Raw genomic sequence first — 12,101 nt, 5'->3', positions numbered from 1 at the left:
TTATACTTCTAATAAAGTTAATCATATATTTCTAATGTTTTTAAGTGTCATTTGAGAGACAAGGATACTATATGCCTCCTAAAAAAAGAAGACCATGCCACCTATGAAGTATTTGTCCCCTCAAAATGAAACTCAAATCTGCTCAAGCCTTTAGATTTGCCAATATACAGGAATACAGAGGCCTGAGTATCATATTTCACTACCCTATGGGGATGCCATCAACAAAATCCAGACAGGAAAATCTGTAGGATAAATGACTTAGTTTCTTCTACAGATCAAGTTTCAAAGGGAAAAAATATAGAGATAGAAGAGATAAAAAAGATATAAAAGATACTTAGCAGTCTTGTCCTGCGAATATGCTTGCTCCTCTAATTTTGTAATAATTTGGGCAGGCTAAACATGTGCTACACTGAGACCATGTTTGTGTCTCCAGTCCTAGTTCTTGCCTTAGTTCTGGTTTTATAAATGCTGGTAGTAAATCAAGCCTGACTTATATAATGCATCTTATGTGGGAAATGTCTGTGACTCCAGGTATCTGACCAAAGGTGAGAAATTACAGTATAACTAGTATAATAATGGCCTTTCCAGGTGGCTTAGTAGTAAAGAATCCACCTGCCAATGCAGGAGACACAGGAGATGTGGGTTTGATCCTTGGGTTGGAAGATCCCCTGGAGGAGGAAAGGGCAATCCATTTTGGTATTCTTGCTGAAATAATCCCATGGACAGAAAAGCCTGGTTGCAAAGAGTCAGACACGACTGAGCAACTGAGCATGCATGCAGCGTAACATTTGAAGATAACCATTGCTAATTTGATGATTACCTGTTGCTGTTAAATGAATTGGGCTTCCCTGATGGCTCAGACAGTAAAGAATCTGCCTGCAATGTGGGAGATCTGGGTTCAGTCCCTGGGTTGGGAAGATCCCCTGGAGGAGGGCATGGCAACCCACTCCACTATTCTTGCCTGGAGAATCCCATGGTAAGAGGAGCCTGGCAGGCTACAGCCCATGGGGTATCAAAGAGTCAGACACGACTGAGAGCAACTAACACTTTCACTTCTTCACTTTCATTAAGTGAATTATATTTTCTTTAAAAAGTCAGTTAACTGAAACATGTGAATCTTGTTTCAAACAAATAGTTTTTTTTAAAAAAAGTTATGGAGATAATTGGAAATTTAAACATTGATTATCTGATGATATTAGCAAATTATTGTTAAAAAATTTTAAGTTTGACAATAGTATGTGGTTTTGTTTTTTAAAAAGTCCTTATCTTTTAGACACACACACTAAAATGTTTTCAGATGAAGTGGTATGATACCTGGAATTTGTTTTAAGGTTATGGGAGGGAGTAGAGTTGAAATAAGATTTCCATGATTTCATAACTATTGAAATTTTGTGATGGATAATCAGGGGTTTGTTGTCTTATTTTGTTTGCTTCTGTCTGTGTTTGAACTTTCTCAAAATAAAACTTTTTTTCCTTTTCTCTACACAGGTTCTTCGTTGCAGTGCACAGGCTTAGTTGTCCCAGGGAATGTGAGATCTTAGTTCCCCAACAGGGACTGAACCCACATCCCCTGCATTGGAATGTGGGAGCACCAGAGAAGTCCTCCCAAATAAAACTTTAATGTCATTTCCGAGATACACTCCTTTATTTTGGGGTGACCTTCGGCAGGTGTTCTTCTCCAAGGATTTAGCCTCAAGTTCCCTAAAGAGCATTCTCCACCCACATTCCAAGTGTCTATGCAAAAGAATAAAGGATCTTATGCCAATAAATGCATTTTAAGGAACAGTATTCAATATGTGTTCTTGTCATCGGAACGTCACTTGTTATCAGGCAGCTATGCAATGCTGTGGGCTTGAAAAAAAATGGCTTGCCTAGGGATTTTCCTGGTGGTCCAGGGCTTAAAACTTCACCTTCCAGTGCAGAGGGTGCAGGTTCGACCCCTGGCTGGGGATCTAAGACCCCACACGTCTCACGGCCAAAAAGCCAAAACATAAAACGGAAGCAATATTGTAACAAATTCAGTAAAGACTTAGAAAAAAAATTGTCCACATTAAATATATATATATATGTATATAGTTTTTTAAAATGACTTTCCTACCTGCAGTCCTTTCTGGAGGGTCATGTTGTGGTAGCTTACTATGTGACATATATTACCTACATGCTCGACATTTGGCGTTTCTCCTAAGCCTCACAGTACCTCTATGACTTACACATTATTATCAGCCTCCATTTTACAGATGGGGAGAGTCAGAGAGATTAACAAGGGCTGACATCTGTTAACCATTTATGATCTGTCAAGTACTGGGCTAATTGCTTTACATGAATTTGCTTGTTTTATCTTTACATGCTTATAAGGTAGGCACTATTATTATCCCCATTTTATAGATGAGGCAGTTGAGGCTTAGAGAGGCAAAGGAACTTGACAACAGCTGCTAGACCAAGTGTTCCACTCTGCCCTGGACACAGCCCAGCCGCGTGATTCAGAGCAAGTATTCCGGGCTCCGCTACTTAGCTGTGTGGCCTTGGGTAAATTATTTCATCTTCCTCAGCCTGGTTTCTAATGTGCAAGATGGGGATAAGAACATCACCTCCCTGATGGGATGGGGTAGGGTGTGAGGGGGCGTGATGGGAGGGAGGCTTAAGAGGAAGGAAATATATGTATGCATACAGCGATTCATGTTGTTGTAGAGCAGAAACTAACACAGCACTGTGAAGCAATTATACTCCAAAGAAAAAAATAATTTTAAAAAATATAAAAAAGAACATCACCTCTGTAACAGGGTGAGATTGAGCACTAAATGAGACAATTCTGGCCAAGGGGTTAGCATAAGGTTGACCTACAGTGAGGGTTCAATTGTTGCAATCAGTTTTTATTATCACCAGGCTTCTTGCTCAGGGCTCTTTTCCACTCAAGTCAGATTGCTTTGGGAGCTTAGGAATTTTCTGGAAAAACCAGCCTTTCTGTGGTCATCTGAGCTATTTTATGTGGACACTGCTGTGCCATTTTTCTGTGAGGGGTGGATGGGGCTCCACTTTTACTTAGAGCCAGTACAGGGATTATTCTGACCTATGAGAAGTGAAAGATGAAAAACAAGTGAGCTTGAGGCAAAGTCGTGTGTGTTGCCCTGGTGTTTCGTTCTTGCCAGGTCTCTGAAATCAGTTCCTGGTTCAGGCTAGACGAGCTCTTAGGAACATCGTGTAATGCTCCAAGTGCCCTGATGTGGACACACATAAATAAAACAGATGTTAATATCTCTGTTTATTCACTGCCATGATATAGGGAAAAAACAGGGGCTCTGAGCCTTGAGGACCTCAATCTGAATCCCGACACTGCCACTTGCAGGCTGTTTCCTTAGCTGAGAGTTGGGAAGGTGATGACAATAAAGCTAAATGTTGCAGAATGCTTCCTATGTGCTGGGCTCGTTTTACTCATTAACTCGCTGAATTATTTTAAAAGTTGGTAAACTATTTTTTAAAGCCATTTTATGTTTTATTTTTTTGGCTGTGCCACACAGCATGTAGGATCTTAGTTCCCCTACCAGGGATCGAACCTATGCTCCCTGCAGTGGAAGTGTGATGTCCTAGCCACTAGGCTGCCAGGGAATTCCCTTTACAGCAATAGCAGAACTGAGCTCAAAGTACAGTGTTCCTATAATACCCTCTTCACCTCCCCACACACAGCCTCCCCACTGTCAACACCCTGCACCAGGTGGGACAGTTGTTACACCTGATAAACGTACACAGCACATCATCACTTAGTCTATAGTGACGTTAGGGTTCACTCTCGGTGTTGTACATTCTGTGGGTTTGGATAAATGTATCAGGACATGCATCCATCATTGTAGTATCAAATAGAGTAGTTTCACTGCCCTAAAAATCCTCTGTGCCCTGCCTATTCATCCCTCCCTTATCACAACCCTGACAACACCTGATCTTTTTATTGTCTCCACAGTTTTACCACAGAGTTGGAATCATATAGCCTTGTCACACTGATTTCTCTTGCTTAATAATATGCATGTTCCACCATGTCTTTTCACGGCTTAATAGTTTATTTCTGAATAAGAATACATTGCCTGGATGTATCTCTGTTTAACCATTCAGCTACTGAAGGATATCTCAGTTGCTTGTTAAGTGTTGGCAATTATATATAAAGCTGTTGTAAACATCTGTGTGCAGATGTCTGTGTGGATATGTTCTCAACTCCATTAGGTAAAGAACAAGGAGGACAATTGCTGGGTCATATGGAAAGAGTGTGTTTAGCTTTATAAGAAACTGCCACACTGTCTTCCAAAGAAGCTGTACCATTTTGCATTCCCGTCAGCAATGAATGAGAGTTCCTGTTGCCCCACAACCCTTCTAGCATTGGGCATTGTCTGTGTTCCAGTTATTGGCCTTTCTAACAGATGTGTAGTGGTATCTTGTTGTTTTAATTTGCAATTCTCTATAACACGTGTACCTTGGACAGCAAGGAGATCAAACCAGACAATCCTAAAGGAAATCAGCCCTGAGTATTCATTGGAAGGACTGATGCTGAAGCTGAAGCTCCAACACTTCGGCCACCTGACACGAAGAGCTGACTCACTGGAAAAGTGCTTGAGCTGCGAAAGATTGAGGGCAGGTGGAGAAGGGGGTCGCAGAGGATGAGGTAGTTAGATTCCATCACCAATTCAATGAACATGAATTTGAGCAAACTCCCTGAGATACTGAAGGACAGGGAAGCCTAGTGTGCTGCAGTCCATGGGGTCGCCAAGAATCAGACACGACTTAGCAAATGAACAACATGACATGTGATGAAGAATGTCTTTTCAAATGCTTATTTGCCATCTGTATATCTTCTTTGGTGAAGTGTATATTCAGGTTTGGGGTCCATTTTTAAATTGGATCATTTGTTTTCTTATTGAATTTTAAGAGTTCTTTGTATATTTTGGATAACAGTTCTTTATCAGATGTCTTTTGCAAGTATTTTCTCCCAGTCTGTGGTTTGTCTTCTCATTCTCTTGACATTGTCTTTTATGAAGCAGAGGTTTTTAATTTTAATTTTAATGAAGTCTAGCTTCTTATTAATTCTTTCTTCTTCTCATCAATTCTTCATTTCATAAATTGTGCCTCTGATACTATATATGAAAAATCACCACCATATTCAAAATCAGCTAGGATTCCTCCTGCGTTACTTTCTACAGCTTTGTAGATATGTTTAGGTCTATGACTCATTTTAATTTTTGTGAAGGATGTAAGGTATGTGTCTAGACTCTTGTTGTTGTTTTTTTTTTGCCTGTGGAGGAAGTCGAATTGTTTTAGCACCATTTGTTGAGAAGACTAAATTCATTTGATTTTCAAACTAAACTTTGAGGTGGGCATTTTTAGCCCGTTTTTTTCAGATAAAAAAACTGAGGCACAGAGAGGTTTTGTAAGTCACTCAGAGTAATACAGGTAGGCATGACAGAGCTGAGATTTGATCCCAGGCAACCTGACTCTTGAGTCCATGCATTCAATCCCTATCTCTAAAAATAATGTCTCCTTAATAGGTTTGTTGTGAGGAATAGAGATAGTGTTTAGCACATAGTACGTGCTCAGAAAGTAATTGTGATAGTCATTGTGCTACCTAGCTTCCCAGGTTTCACTGAAGCGTCGTGTCCTCAGAGCAGCTTTCTTTCATTCCTTCAGCCAAATGAGCCATCCATCACAGCATCATCTCATCATCCAAGGGATGACAGTGTGGTAAATCCCGTGGGCATGCTAAGTCGCTTTAGTCATGTCTGAGTCTTTGCCACCCATGGACGGAGCCTGCCAGTCTCCTCTGTCCTTGGGATTCTCCAGGCAAGAATACTGAAGTGGGTTGCCACGCCCTCCTCGATGGGATCTTCCTGACCAAGGGATCGAACCCGCGTCCCCTGCATTGACAGGCAGGTTCTTTACCATTAGGGCCACCTGGGAAGCCCGTGGTAATCCTACTGTGGTCAAAGTTCACCCCTCGCCCTCACCATGTGAGTTTCCTAGAGAGAGGGTCCAAATCTGATATCTCTGTGTTCCTCAGAGTGCCAGGTGCTGCCCTTGGCACTTGGCAGGGTCTCAGCAAAAGTGTGTTGAATTAAGTTTGGATTGCGTGCTATTCCTTTATTCAAGATGCACATTCTGGGTGTGGTCTATTCCTCAGGATCACCCAGCTAATACTCAGCTCTTAGCTCCTGAATCCCCTCGCTTAAACCTTCCCTGGTCTGTCAGGTTGAGCCACCTCTGCCTGGAGAAGTTCTGGGTTGGGCTGTTTATGGAGGCAGCTGCCCTTGTCTGCTACACCCTTCTTCCTGCACCACCCGGCTCAGTTTCTTCCACATTCTAGGGTACCTCCCTTCAGTATGGACACCACCTGTAGAAGCGCCCACTTCTCTCTCAGCTCAAGACATACGCCCTTTCTTGGAAACCTGGTCTCTAAATGCCTCCAGCCTCTTTGGGAGAGTCTAACATTCCTTCTCAATGGGTAGAGCAGCTCACCTGATATTGACTAGACATGAGGAGCCAGGGGCAGACCTCATTCCTAAGAGCTTCTGAAGCTGTTAATTTTGGTATTGTTGGGCTCCTTTAGGGAGTGCGTGCCACTTATGGCTATCACCGGTGGCTCTTGGTTCACCCCTATAGACAGCTCCACCTGAAGCATGCCTCTCTCAAACCAGCCCACCAAGAATCTGGGGGGTACATCCTGCCAGTGCCCCCTTGGCAGCCCCTGCTTTGGACTGGGCCATAGGGCATCCTCCAGCATCATCCTGCGTCTGCCTCTGCAGAGCTGCTCTGGGGAGATGTGACCCGCAAGACTCAACTGGACAGCACTGGCCCGGGAAGGCACCCTCTTGGACACAGCCAGCAGAGTCCACTGGCGCCCGCCTAGGACAGGGCCTGTTTTATACCCTCAGCATGACTCCAGTGCCCGCCCTGGGCGCGCCCAGCAGCCTCGGATGCAGGGTGTAGAGCAACCTCCAGGCAGGGCCTCTGGGACCCTCACAGAGGTCTCCAGGGCAGCGCCCGGTGCCCGCCTGGCCCGCTCTGGAGGCGCGCCCAGGTGCTGCCAGGAAGGCCGGCCGTTTATCCCCGGAGCCGCCAGCAGGGAGCTCCCTTTCGGTTCGGCTCGCGCGGCCGCAGGGGGCGGCGCTGCGCTGCGCCGCGCTGCGCTCCTGCCCGGACCGGGCCGGGGCCGCTGGATGCCGCGTCTCCGCTCCTGCTCTCTGCCGGGCGGGCTCCGGTGGCCGGTGAGTGCGGGGCGGCGGGGGCGACCGCTCGGTGGCCGGCCGGGCCCGGGGTGGGGGTGGAGGGGCGGCGGGGCGGGCTCGGGCCGGGAAGGCGGGCGGGCGGCGGGGCCCGCCGGCTCCTCCTCCTCCTCTCCTGTCCCCTGGAAGCGGCGGCCCGGACTCCCGGCTCCGGTCCCTGGCCGCGCCGCGCAGCTCGGCGCCGGGGACGCGGGGCCGATCCGGAGGGGGGCGGGAGGGCGAGCTCCCGCCCCTTTGCCTGCTCGAGCGGCGCGGGGAGGCCGGACAGGGTGGCCTTCAGTTTGAGGGGGTTTGGGGCTGGAGGGAGCCCAGGTGGCCCCGAGCTGCGGGGTGCAGGCTGCAGGCTGGGGGTGTAAGGAGGATTCTTGAGGCCAGTCCCAGGCACCCCCCTCGACAGACCGATGGACCGAGGTTCGGAGGAAGAGCCCTTTATCCCTCCCAGCGGCCTTCAACCCTTTCACTGCCAGGCCGACACCGGGCTCCTCTCAAAGGAGCAGCTGCCAGACAGCTGGCAAAACAATGGAGACCCTGCTTGCCTGGGCCCCCTCTCCTTGGGACAGAAGATGAGGGGGGCGGGTGAACCGTAGGCTGCGGGGATTAGGGCGTGCAGGCTGCCCCCTGTAACTGGCGGCTCACCTCGTCTCTCCCTGCCAAGGGGTGGGGTACGTGTGGGAAGGTCGGCCCGCCTGCCCCAGGCCTCTGGGAGAGACTGACCCGACGCCCCGCCCTGCGAACCTGTCATGCCAGTTGCTTCACCAATGGGAAGGGGAGGTGGTAAGGTTCGCGATCCCCCCCCTCTCTCCCCGCCGCACCGCCCTGCTGGGGGTGCTGCTGGTACCCAGCCTGGTAAAGAGGGGGTGCTGTTGCTGGCTGAGATAAGGCCTGCAGGGACAAGGCCTGCAGGGACACACTGCATATTGGGGCTTTGCTGGGGGTGGGGTGGAGTGGGGGGTGGGGGTGTCACCCTGTTGCAAGGCACATGTGTCCTGCTGATTAGTTGGAGAGGCTGCCAGTAGGGAGGGGGAGGATGGGGGAGGCTGCCAGCTGGGTTTTGAAGCAGTGCTCCTTTTGCCTGGTCACTTGGCCAATGGGGCATGTGTTTGGCAGTGTCCGTGGTTTGTATTTGTGCAGGGAGGCCTGGGAGGATGAGAGGAGCTTTCCTGCCTAAGGTCTTCCTGCTCTTAGATGGTCCCCCCAAATTATGGAATTGCATTTGGTCCACTCTTCGCCATGGCAATGATTTATGTGGGTTCATTTTGTCTTTTGGAGTGCCTGGTATGCTGGTGGCTGAGGAGGCCTAGTAAAACCCCCATATAAAGAGTTAAATGAGCTGAGCGTGTATGCTCTGCAGTCAGGCTGGTCAGGACGGAAGGTCGTCCAGGTGATTAAGAGCAAGATCACTATAGCAAGACATTGAATCTAGATGGTCAAGCTGCCTTTCCAGGTGCTTGCCAGGTCTGGAGCCCTTTTCTTGGGCAGATTGGTATCCTGCTGTCATGGCAATAGGCTCCGCCTTGCCTCCTGTTCTCCACCCTCTTAGCTCAGAAGTTGCTTTCTATTCGGGGATATTGAAAGTTACTCTCTTGAAGTCTCTGGCTTCCAGACAGACCTCACTGGCTCTTTGTCAGTGGCCTGCCACCTCCCCAGCTTCCCCTCTGTCCTTTTGTGATGAAGACTTTCCAGGAAATATCCTCCTGGTTGCTGGACATGACTGGTTATATATAGCCTCGGGTGGAGGTGTGCTTGTCCATTTGGGGTTAGGAACATTGAAGCTGGGGCTCAATTCCAGGAAGATGGTGGGGAAAACTATTGTGTTGGGGGTTTAGGGGAATGAGAAGGGTCACAGGTGAGAGTGCAGGGTGGGTGAGGGAGGGGGGAATGTTGATGGTCACTTCCTGTGGGAGCTTTGAGCTTTGAACAATCGATGACCTGGCGCCTGGCAGCTCTGAATATCTGGTTTGTTTATAGTCTCTTGGCCTGGCTCAGGTGCCAGGGTGTGTGCCCGAGGGTTTCCTCTCATGCTCCAGGCTGTCCTCAGAAGCCTTCAGGTGGATATGCCCTTCCCGAATCCTGCCTGCTCCCTCAACCTCACTGCCTGGCAGTTGGGGCAGCCCCCTTCATTGGCTGAGTTTGCGGCTGCTCACTGAGGGGTGTGTGTGTTTTCAGAAAGCTGAATCTGAAAACTCCAGTGTCCCCCCAGAGGCAGACACCTGAAGGTGGATGGGAGGGGCAGAACTGGGGCTTGAGTGAAAGGGAGAATCCACCCTGCTTGGGTGGAGCAGAGAGTTGTTGGGACTCAGGAAGCCTTGATCCAGGCTTGCTGTGTCACAGGTCTCCAGGGCAGCAGGGCTGTGCTGACTCTTTCTCAACCAGAGGTCGGTCCCCTGCCAGACCTCCCTCACCTGGAGTGAACACCACAGACTGGAGCCAGAGCATCCGAGTGAGCAGGGTCCTGTGGGTGGCCCCGGGGCCCAGGCATTGTCCTAGGCCTCTCCTGGATGTGGCGGGTAAAGCCGAGGGGCTCTGGCCCCATGTAGTTTAAACATTTGAGGGGACAGGAGGGCCGAACCCACCCTGTGCTATGATTAACAGGCTTCCCCGGGACTTGGGTTGGGGGCTTGATGGAGCTTTTAAGTTCTGCTTTGCATCAGGCCCTGGGGTTCTTTATGGTCTGCTCACTGCACTTCCCCGCCCACCCCCTTCACCATTTTTTGAGGCAGCCTAAATTAGAGGGTGAGGTGGTGCAGTGGTGGGAGCTGGATTGGGAAGGGTGGGGAGCAGACCTGAAAACCCCACCCCCCACCCCCACTTTCCTGTCTTTTCTCTTGAGGTAGGAATTGTGTGGCTTGTAAATTATACACATTCCCTTGACATTTCAAATAGTTTACAGTCAGGCAGCAGTTTAACTTGTGGACTGACTATTTTATAGGGCCCAGGGCCCTTTCTCTCAGCCGAGTACTTTAGAGTCACTCACAAGGAATTGTTTTTGTTATTCTCTAGTATTCAGAGATGTTGGATAACTGGGCTGTTGGTCAGGCAGCCAGTCAGCAGGAGAGCGGGATTCGAACCTGCCTTTTGTGGTTGAACGGAATACCTCTTCGGCAAAGGCCACGTCTGAAGTCTCAGGTCCCTGGAGATTTTGGAGTTGGATTAGCTGATGTCTAGAGAGAGGACGGGACTGGTTCAAGGTCACCCCGGAGGTGGGATGTGGGGATGTCAGCTGAGGTTAGTGCCCTGCGGGCTGCGGCAGGCCCCACGTGGGGCCGAGGAGGCGCACCTGGAAGAGCCGCGGGGGACCTGGCTGGGCTGCTGGCATCGCTCCTGCACTCGTTTCTCCCGGGACCTGCGGGATGGTTGCGTTCCAGGGGAGACGATATCGCTGCGGAGGCGCCGCGGGGCCGCAGCTGCCCCGGACCGGGCCGCCTGGAGGTGCCAGGGCCGAGGTTCCCCGCGCGGTGGCGGGCTGGGCGGGGAGTGGGCGGGCGGGCCGGCTGATGTCATGTGAGAAGCGTGCAGACGGACTGAGCGAGCACACCTGGAGCCAGATAAGCTCCGTGTGACCCGGCCGTGAGTCACGGGGCGCAGCGGGGCTCGGCAGCACCGCCGGCAAGAGGCTCCGTGGCAGCGACAGGCGTCACCCTGCGCTGTCCCTGGGCCCGGCTAGGTGCTGGGGGAGCCCCCCACCCCGGGCCACTCGTGCGATTGCTCGGTGCGGGCGGGTGAGCCGGGTCAGCTACCCATCAAGGCCTCGGGGCCTTAGGAAACGGCCGCTCAGGGAGGTCAGAGGCCGGGCGAGAGAGGCCGGCTCCCTTGGGAAAGTATTTCCTTTGTATTTATTTATGAGTGCGGTCGGGGGGTGAGAATGGGGGGACTGACCGTTTTAAGTATCCACCCACAGCAGCCAAGTCTGGGCGCCCTGTCTTGGGATTCTAACGTTATAGTTTCCATTTCCTGGGGTTTCTGGTTTGCCAGCTGCAGGGTGACCCATTTAAATCTGTCCCCGACTTAAAGCCACAAGACACCAATGAGATCTATTTTAACCAAGTCCCTCAAGTCACTTTTTTCAAAGCATGAGAAAGCAAGCTTTGAACTTGCCCTTGCAAACCCGTTTACAGCGGTAACGCTAAATGGATTGCTTACTACTTTGTCAAACCTTCCTTTTTTTCTCTTTTGAACTTTAAAATCACAAAAGTAACATGCTAAAAAAAGGTTCCATCTGTAGCAAGTCTACAAGTGTTACCCCTCTTTGCCACTACTCCACAGAGAAAATCACGGATATATTTGTGTAATGGATCTTTCCAGGCTATTTTTTTTAAAGCTTGTCATGAATATTTTATATATTATGTATTTATAGTTTAATACTTATATTTTATATAAATAGAATTTTATATAAATTTTCTTTCTGTGGGAAATAAAGGGCATGAAGAAGAAAAATTATACATAATCCCACCATCTAAAGGCCCTAGGCTTAAGTGAACACATGCAGGCACGCACACACACATACCCCTACCAGCTAAATATTCTCACTGTCAATAATTAAAACAATATAGACAAAACACAGAAGTCTCCTTTGATTTTTCCAAAATCTTTGTCTTTCCCAGAGTATACATTTTTCTATCCATGTGGAAATACTATACATAATACACATGTATATATATGTACACATAACGGAGCTTAAAAGTTCTTAGTAAAAATTATATACTATCTGGCAGCTTTCTTTTTTCATTAAACAAGAGAGTATAGAATCTTTCCAGGTTAGTATACACAAATATACATCATTCTTTTAAATAACTGTCTAGTTCTATAATTATAGCTATTACCCTAGTGATGAATATTTAGAGTGAC

The 12,101-nt window shown here is 48.8% G+C and overlaps 1 protein-coding gene and 1 non-coding gene across 2 annotated transcripts in view; both read left to right on the top strand.

The window, feature by feature from the left end:
- Positions 1 to 348: 348 nt before the first annotated feature.
- On the top strand, positions 349 to 480 carry LOC138084865 (small nucleolar RNA SNORA72). The gene has a single exon (XR_011145272.1). It is a non-coding gene; the product is annotated as a small nucleolar RNA SNORA72 (small nucleolar RNA).
- Positions 481 to 7,177: 6,697 nt separating this feature from the next.
- MYO18A (myosin XVIIIA) overlaps positions 7,178 to 12,101 on the top strand; it is a 101,033-nt gene continuing 96,109 nt past the window's right edge. Inside the window, exon 1 of the mRNA XM_068977972.1 lies at positions 7,178 to 7,238. The gene's annotated coding sequence lies outside the window, so the exon portion shown is untranslated. The remainder of the gene's footprint in view (positions 7,239 to 12,101) is intronic.

This window comes from Capricornis sumatraensis, chromosome 8, assembly GCF_032405125.1.
Source record: "Capricornis sumatraensis isolate serow.1 chromosome 8, serow.2, whole genome shotgun sequence".
Lineage (NCBI taxonomy): Eukaryota > Metazoa > Chordata > Mammalia > Artiodactyla > Bovidae > Capricornis > Capricornis sumatraensis.
This window is presented reverse-complemented; position numbering and strand designations above follow the sequence as displayed.